The sequence below is a fragment of the Stomoxys calcitrans genome, chromosome 3 (genome assembly GCF_963082655.1).
Source record: "Stomoxys calcitrans chromosome 3, idStoCalc2.1, whole genome shotgun sequence".
In the NCBI taxonomy this organism is placed as follows: Eukaryota; Metazoa; Arthropoda; class Insecta; order Diptera; family Muscidae; genus Stomoxys; species Stomoxys calcitrans.
In genome coordinates this window covers 17776714-17785299 of record NC_081554.1, presented here as the reverse complement: position 1 = coordinate 17785299, position 8586 = coordinate 17776714, and positions in this window count along the sequence as shown.

Here is an 8586-nt window from a genome sequence, read left to right as displayed (position 1 = left end):
AGATTTGTATATAGCTGCTATATAGACCGATCCTCCGATTTAGGGTCTTGGCCCATAAAAGCCACATTTATTATCCGATTTTGCTGAAATTTGGGACTTGGAGTTGTGTTAGACCCTTCGACATCCTGCGTAAATTTGGCTCAGATCGTTCTAGATTTGGATAAAGCTGCCATCCTCCGATTTACGGTCTTAGGCCCATAAAAGTCGCATTGGTTGTACGATGTCGCCGAAATTTGGGACAGTGAGTTAAGTTAAGCCCCTCCACATATTTCTGCAATTTGGTCTAGTTCGATCAGGATTTGCATACAGCTGCCTTATAGACCGATATCTCGATTTAAAGTCTTGGCCCCAAAAAAGGCGCATTTATAATCCGATTTAACTGAAGTTTGTCACATTGACTTATGTTAGGCTTTTCGACATCCATATTGTATATGATTCAGATCGGTTTACCTTTAGATATAGCTACTAAAAAGACTTCAGTGGGCCAAACACGAGGAGAGGTCGGAGATAATGGCCCAGCACAAGGTGTTGCGAGATTTCGAGCCTTCTTTAAATATCTACCACACAAGCTGCCTCTACAAATCATCTCATCGAGTATTGACCTAATCGCCCTTAAAGATTTGCTTTTTGAGAAGATTGAGCGGTAGAAACTGTTCTTAAGAACGATAAAATCTTGGTTTTTATTAGTGATTTCAAGATGATGATGACGGTGACGGTATTGGGAATCTGCTACAAGGCCCCTCATATCGGTATGTCGTTGATGGCAACGGTCAAGTGTATAATCACTCAGCCAGAGATCTCCGCAATTATTATAGCCGCAATCAAAATACTAGGAAGAGGTCTAGCGCCCTCGAAACTGGGAATTATATCAGCGATGACACATACACACTTGCTCATAAATACGTATGTATATAAAATTATAAGCTAGTGACCTTAGATATAATGAGCAATTGTATGCATTGAGGATATTGAGGTCGAATTTAGTGGCGAACTCGAAAATTTAACAGACTACCTATCAAAGAGGAGCCCACCGTAGGGCAGAGGTAAGCATGTGCGCCTAGGATGCTGAACACCTGGGTTCGAAATTTTCAGAGGTGGTTATCCCCTCCTAATGCTGGCGGCATTTGGAGGGGATTTTTTCCTCAAACGGGGTGTCGCACTGCGGCACTCCGTCCGGACTCGGCTATAAAAAAGGGGCCCCTTATCATTGAATAGGACTGCACTCATTGATATGTGAGAAGTTTGCCCCTGTTCCTTAATGGAATATTCATTGGCAAATTTGCATTTACCTATCGAGACGTATTCTATCTTAGTGATTTGTTTTCCTGAAATAGAAGATTGGCGGCAGATATTGGCACATGACACAGTTATATTCGTCCTCGGCAAGGGAATCACGCATACGTGGCATTCGTTGACATACTGGACCAAGTTGAAACAAAGAATAGTAGGGCAGTGGTGATGGTAGTTTGGAAATCTATAAGTGCCAGGAATTTTTGACCTGTCGTCCAACGGAGAAGGGAAGTAGAACAATCTTAAGCGAACCCTTAATGATCGACTTAATGGCAGCGTGCATGGGAATGCCGCCCAATGATATCATGATGAGGACGAGATGATTGTCCACTTGCTTCACTGACACCTGATTCGCCAGAAACATAGGTTCTGCATCTTGACGATCTCAATCAATCGCTGAGAGGTCTCCTCAAACGTATTGGCATGATGGAAAGCTTCCCAAACTTCTTCAAACTGGTCACCAAGTGAACTCACCTTGAATAGACCTATGTTGTTGAGCATCCTTTTATGTGGCAATAGGTCGACTACAATCTCCCCATAATGCTATCAACAATTGCGAACTTTTGAGCCAGCTAAATGCCGACTAGGCTAAAATAGGAGATCGCTTATATGGAGATATATACCCGCTGTTACTTAATTGTATGTTTGGGGGCGAATTTGTAATTGCATGACTACAATCGGTACTATTGTAGTAATGTTATACTTCTGGGAAGATTTTGATTCTGGACCACTGAGCTTGGTGGTCAAGAATTACATATCTTGTTGAATTAATAAAAGGATAATCATGGGCAAAAAATGTTTTTTTGGTTTAATAACTAAAAAAAAAATACCAAAACGTTGCATCGCGGAAGGCAGACATGCTTGCTTACAATGTTCAATTGCAAATATTTAAAAATATTTATGAAAAAAATAAATATTAAGAAATATTAAAACCAAAATATAACTCGTACATAACCATGCCCCCAAAACTTGAATTTTAATGCCGAAACCATGAAAACTGTCATATCAACCACGTGCATGAATTTTGAACAATAATTCATGTAAAAAAGGGAATTTTTTTTATCAAAATTAAAAAAAAAAAAAACATTTCAATATGTCCACAAATAGTCACAACATGCCTTCATGGAGTTGCCATGGATGGCAAGTGATGATTCTGCTCCATCTACTGCGGTACTCTTGCCACAATTACTTTCGATGGGCCTCTTCGCCATTACCTTCATGAAGTTCAAATAACAAAATGCATTGTATTTCATTTCATTCCATTCAAGCTGTGCCATTGTCCCGAGAATCATTTTGGGCCCTATAGGCGAGGAGAAGGCGAAGAAGAAGAAGGTTGAGGCGGTAGACTGGTTTGTTGCTGTAATGATTATTTTGTGGGCTTTCAAGTGCCTCTTGAGCAAAAAATTTTTATTTTATTTTGTTTTCAATGTCTATTGAAACAAATGGACAGATGGCTGTGGCTGTAGCTGTGTCTGGGTGGATGGATGGATGGATGGCATCTTCATTATTAATCATTTTGACCTAATTTTCCATCAAGAAATTATACAAAAAATATGTAGATCAAGTGTTTTTCTGTCTGTCCTTTCACAAACAAAGATGACGATAACTGAAAGTAAATTGAGATTTTGATGCAGATTTTATCATATTGAAGTTTAAGCATTCGTTTGAGGATAGTATTAAGCGATAATTGTGATCCCATTGAAATTGCAGTCAAAAATACTTTGGATTTATTAACATTTAAAACATAATTACTAAACGCTAACACAATGCTGCAAAATAAAATACAAAATTTTGCACGAGAATTAAAAACAAGTAAGAGCGTGCTAAATTCGGCCGGGCCGAATCTTATATACCCTCCACCATGGACGCATCTGTCGAGTTCTTTACACAGTATCTGTTTTTATACAAACAAAGTATAATGAATAAGGACGGAGGAGTAGCTATAAGTAGCAAGAAATCAAGATCCCAGATCGGTTTATATGGCAGCTATATCAGGTTAGAGACCGATTAGAACCATACTTCGCACAGTTGTTGGAAGTGATATCAAAACACTATGTGCGAAATTTCAATCAAATCGGACGAGAATTGCGCCCTCTAGAGGCTCAAGAAGTCAAGACCCAAGATCGGTTTTTATGGCAGCTATATCAAAACATAGACCGATTTGGTCCATTTACAATCCAAACCGACCTACATTAATAAGATGTATTTGTGCAAAATTTCAAGCGGCTAGCTTTACTCCTTTATAAGTTAGCGTGCTTTCGACAGACAGACGGACGGACATGGCAAGTCACGACGATTTAGAATATATATACTGTATGGGGTCTTAGATGCATATTTCGAGGTATTACAAACAGAATGACGAAATTAGTATACCCCCATCCTATGGTGGAGGGTATAAAAAATGGGAATGGAGCATAACAAAATAGTAAGTTTCCGTCAAATAGGGTAATCACAATTTCACTATAAAAACTTGGAAAATTTAAAACTGCTGTATCGCCTTAACTGTGCATCCTAGAGGGAAATGGGTCTTAATTCATGACTCCATCAAAAAATTCTAAATTTCATCGAAAATACACTAAAAGTCGAAATTTCACTTGGAAAACTTAAAATGGCTGTACACTCTAAACTATGTGTCCTAGAGGGAAATGGACCTTAATTCGTGACTCCATCAAAAAATTCAATATGTCATCGAAAATCCATTACAAATCAAAATTTCACTTGAAAAACTTAAAATGACTGTCTCTCCTTAACTATGCGTGCTGCACGAAAATGGACCAACATTCGTGACTCCATCAAATAATTCAAAATGTCATCAATAATCCATTGAAAGTCGAAATTTCACTTGGAAAACTTAAAATTACTGTATCTACTTAATCAGGCGTCCTAGAGGGAAGTGGGACTTAATTCGTGACTCCATCAAAGAAGACAAATTTTCTTCGAAAATCAATTGAAAGTCGAAATTTCACTTGGAAAACTTATAATGGCTGTATCTCCTTAACAGTGCGAACTAGAGGGAAATGGGCGATAATTCGTGACTCCATCGAAAAATTCAAAATTTCATCGAAAATCCATTAAAATTCCAAATTTTACTTGGAAAACTTAAAATGACTGTATCTCCTTAACTATGCGACCTAGAGGAAACATGGGCCTTAATTTGTGACTCCATCGAAAAATTCAAAATTTCATCGAAAATCCATTAAAATTCTAAATTTCACCTGGAAAACTTTAAAATGGCTATATTTCCTTAACTATGCCTCCTAGAGGGAAATGAGCCTTAATTCATGACTCCATCAAAAAATTCTAAATTTCATCGAAAATCCACTATAAGTCGAAATTTTGTTTGGAAAACTTAAAATGGCTCCATCCCCTAAACTATGTGTCCTACAGAGAAATGGGCCTTAATTAGTGACTCCATCAAAAAATTCAATATGTCATCGAAAATCCATTACAGCTCAAAATTTCACTTTGAAAACTTAAAATGACTGTATCTCCTTAACTATGCGTGCTGCACGGAAATGGACCAAAATTCGTGACTCCATCAAATAATTCAAAATTTCATCGATAATTCATTGAAAGTCGAAATTGCACTTGGAGAACTTAAAATGGCCGTCCTAGAGGGATGTGGGACTCCATCAAAGAAGTCAAATTTTCATCGAAAATCAATTGAAAGTCGAAATTTCACTTGGAAAACTTATAATGGCTGTATCTCCTTAACTGTGCGATCTAGAGGGAAATGGGCCTTAATTCGTGACTCCATCGAAAAATTCAAAATTTCATCGAAAATCCATTAAAATTCCAAATTTCACTTGGAAAACTTAAAATGGCTGTATCTCCTTAACTATGCATCACAGAGGAAATGAGGACTTAATTCGTGACTCCATCAAAAAATTCAAAATTTCATCGAAAATCCATTAAAAGTCGAATTTTCACTTGGAAAACTTAAAATAGCTGTATCTAGTTAACCATGCGTTCTAGAGGGAAGTGGGACCTCATTCGTGACTCCATCGAAAAATTCAAAGTTTCATCAAAAATCAATTGAAAGTCGAAATTTCACTTGGAAAACTTAAAATGGCTGTATCTCCTTAACTGTGCGATCAAGAGGGGAATGGGCGTTAATTCGTGACTCCATCGAAAAATTCAAAATTTCATCGAAAATCCATTAAAATTCCAAATTCAACTTGGAAAACTTAAAATGGCTGTATCTCCTTAACTATGCATCACAGAGGAAATGAGGACTTAATTCGTGACTCCATTAAAACATTCAAAATTTCATCGATAATCCATTGAAAATCGAAATTTCACTAGGAAAACTTAAAATAGCTGTATCAACTTAACCATGCGTCCTAGAGGGAAGTGGGATCTAATTCGTGACTCCATCAAAAATTCTAATTTTCATCGAAAATCCATTGAAAATCGAAATTTCACTTGGAAAACTTAAAATGGCTGTATCTCCTAAACTATGCGTCCTAGAGGAAACATGGGCCTTAATTCGTGACTCAATCGAAAAATTCGAAAATCCATTAAAAATCTGAATTTTACTTAGAAAACTTAAAATGGCTGTATCTTCTTAACTATGCGTCCTAGATTGAAATAGACCTTAATTGTGACTCCATCAAAAAATTTAAAATTTCCTCGAAATTCCATTAAAAATCAAATTTTCACTTGGAAAATTTAAAATTGCTATATCTCTTTAACTTTGCCTCTGGAACGAAGTATGCCCTAAATTCAAAATTTCAACGAAATTTCCTTTGAAAACTTTATCCCTCCTAGAGGGATATGGGCCTTAGTTCTTGACTCCATTAAAAAAATTCATTGCATCAAAAATCCATAAAAAATCTAAATTTTACCTTGGAAACTATAATTTTATGAGATCTTGGAATAATCATTCAAGTAATGCCTAGACCGTTTGCTTCAAAACTTTTTGCTATAAACTTACATTTGTTTTATAACAACAACTTTTATGTGTATCAGTTCTTATACTACATGCTATGACTTTTATAGTACGACATGGATTGTTTAAAATATGCGTACGTGTTTCTAATTATTGCAAATTATTGATGGTTTTATGATTAGTGTTACACCCTTAACACTCCATTTATGGCAACTTGTTCATTAGACTTCAATGCGATTCGATTCTATTCCATTCTATTTAGCTTTAGTTTGTATTGAATTTCGATTATGTATATTGTAGTGCTTGACACTTAATGGATGGGGAAGTTTGTTTCTTAAGTCTTTTGTTTTATCTGTCGTATGAATTGAATTTAATTGCTCTACGCTCAAAAAATTGTTCCGAAACAATTAATTAATAGTTTTGGTTTTGTTTAATTTTTTGATTTCTGATGCGAATGTGATTGGTATTGTCAGTTATTTTAATTGGAGTTGCCATGCTGGACTATGACTACTGGATTGGCAATTTGAAGTTAGAGCAATGTATGACGGTTGTGCTATGAATGTTCGGTTGACAAGGTTTATTTTTTTTATAAACATAAGCAACAAATAGGACTTTTTACTATGACGTTTTCTTTGACATATAATAGACGTTCCAAGAAAGATCCGAATCGGTCCTAAACTTGATGTAGCTCCCATATATATCGATATCCCTTCTTTACTCTGAAATTTTGCACAATGTCTTTTCCTATGACGTCTATTATACGTGCCAAGTTTGGCACGTATAATGCCGTATTAACCATATAAACCGATCTCTCGATTGCATTTTTTGATTCTTGATCCCGATTGCAGTTATTGTGTGATATAGCTGAAATTTCGCCCAAAATCTTCTCCTATGACCTTCAGCAAGCCACGTATGGTCTGAATTGGTCTACAATCTTTACATAAGATAAGTAGGTAAGATTCATATATAAGAAAGGTAGGGTATATAAATTTCGGCACTGCGAAACTAGCACGCTTTTACTTGTTTTTTTTTTCTTACTGAGAATTATAGTTTTTTTTTTCATTTTTTACTTATATACATAATTCTTTTTTTATATAACAAATGGCCACCCAAAACCTACAGTTTCAGTTGTATGGTTTTTAACACCAATTGTTAATCATATTCTTGTTGCTTTATCTTGTATCTCTCCGCAATTGTTACAGAACTAATTAATTAGCCTTATTAAGAATACTCAACACACTGTTAATCGATTTCAAAAAAATTACCTATAGGTTATGGCCCCTACACACAGTTGACATAAGACCACAACAGAACAGCAGACCACATACGAACAAACATGTTGTCAAACACTCCTTAAATGGGTAGGTTTCACACCTCCCCCATTCGAAAAAAAAAATTAAATCTGGCCATAATACAATTAAGTACAATATCATTAATATCGAAAAAAAATCAAATCAACGGCCAAAAGTGGCGCCGACAGATAGAACACACCACACACCACGCCAAGAAAATGTACTTATTATGCTATTGATCTTGAACTCAAGCGACAAAGGCAACGTCTTTCCACAGACCATTTTGTAATTTAATCTCATGTAAAATTCAAATTTTTAAGCTGGCGTTCCCAGTCGGCTTTGTGGTGAATGGTTAATAGATTTCCTGTGAAAACCTATGGAGTTCTATTTAACTTTACATTCACTAAGATAGTGTAGATCTAATTATTTTATGGCATATGGAGGGTGGCATTGAGTTTATAAATTAAAAGTTAAACGAAAAAAATAATTTTGAAAGGCAAAATCAAAGGAGGCAAAGTCATTAGGAGCTAAATGTAAATGTAATATAAATTTGACCACAAAGATTCCCTTACGAAACAGCACAGAAACTTCTCTCATGTCAATGATTGCTGTCAGATGCAAGTTTTAAAAATGAAATGAAGGGACCCAATCTGAACGGCATATCGCTGAGCGACACCTCTTTCTCTTTACAGGCAGTAAAAAGGCGTTAAGTTCGGCAGGGCCGAACTTTGGATACCCACCACCTCGGGTGTATATGTAAACCACCATTCATTAAAATCCAGTGAAAATTTCATTCCTTATGTCCCATAGCAGATTTATTGAAATATGTTCCGATTTGGACTAAATACTAATAAGTACAAGTCATTGTTCAATTGTATTGTATAACAAAATATTGGTCTTTTTAGGAGCTATATCTAAAAATAAACCGATCTGAACCATATACGACTTGGATGTCGAAAAGCCTTACATAAGATAATGTGTCAAATTTCAGTGGAATCGGATAATAAACGCGCCTTTTATGGGGCCAAGACTTTAAATCGAGATATCGGTCTACATGGCAGCTATATCCAAATCAGGACCGATTTGGGCCAAGTTGCAGAAAAATGTCGAAGA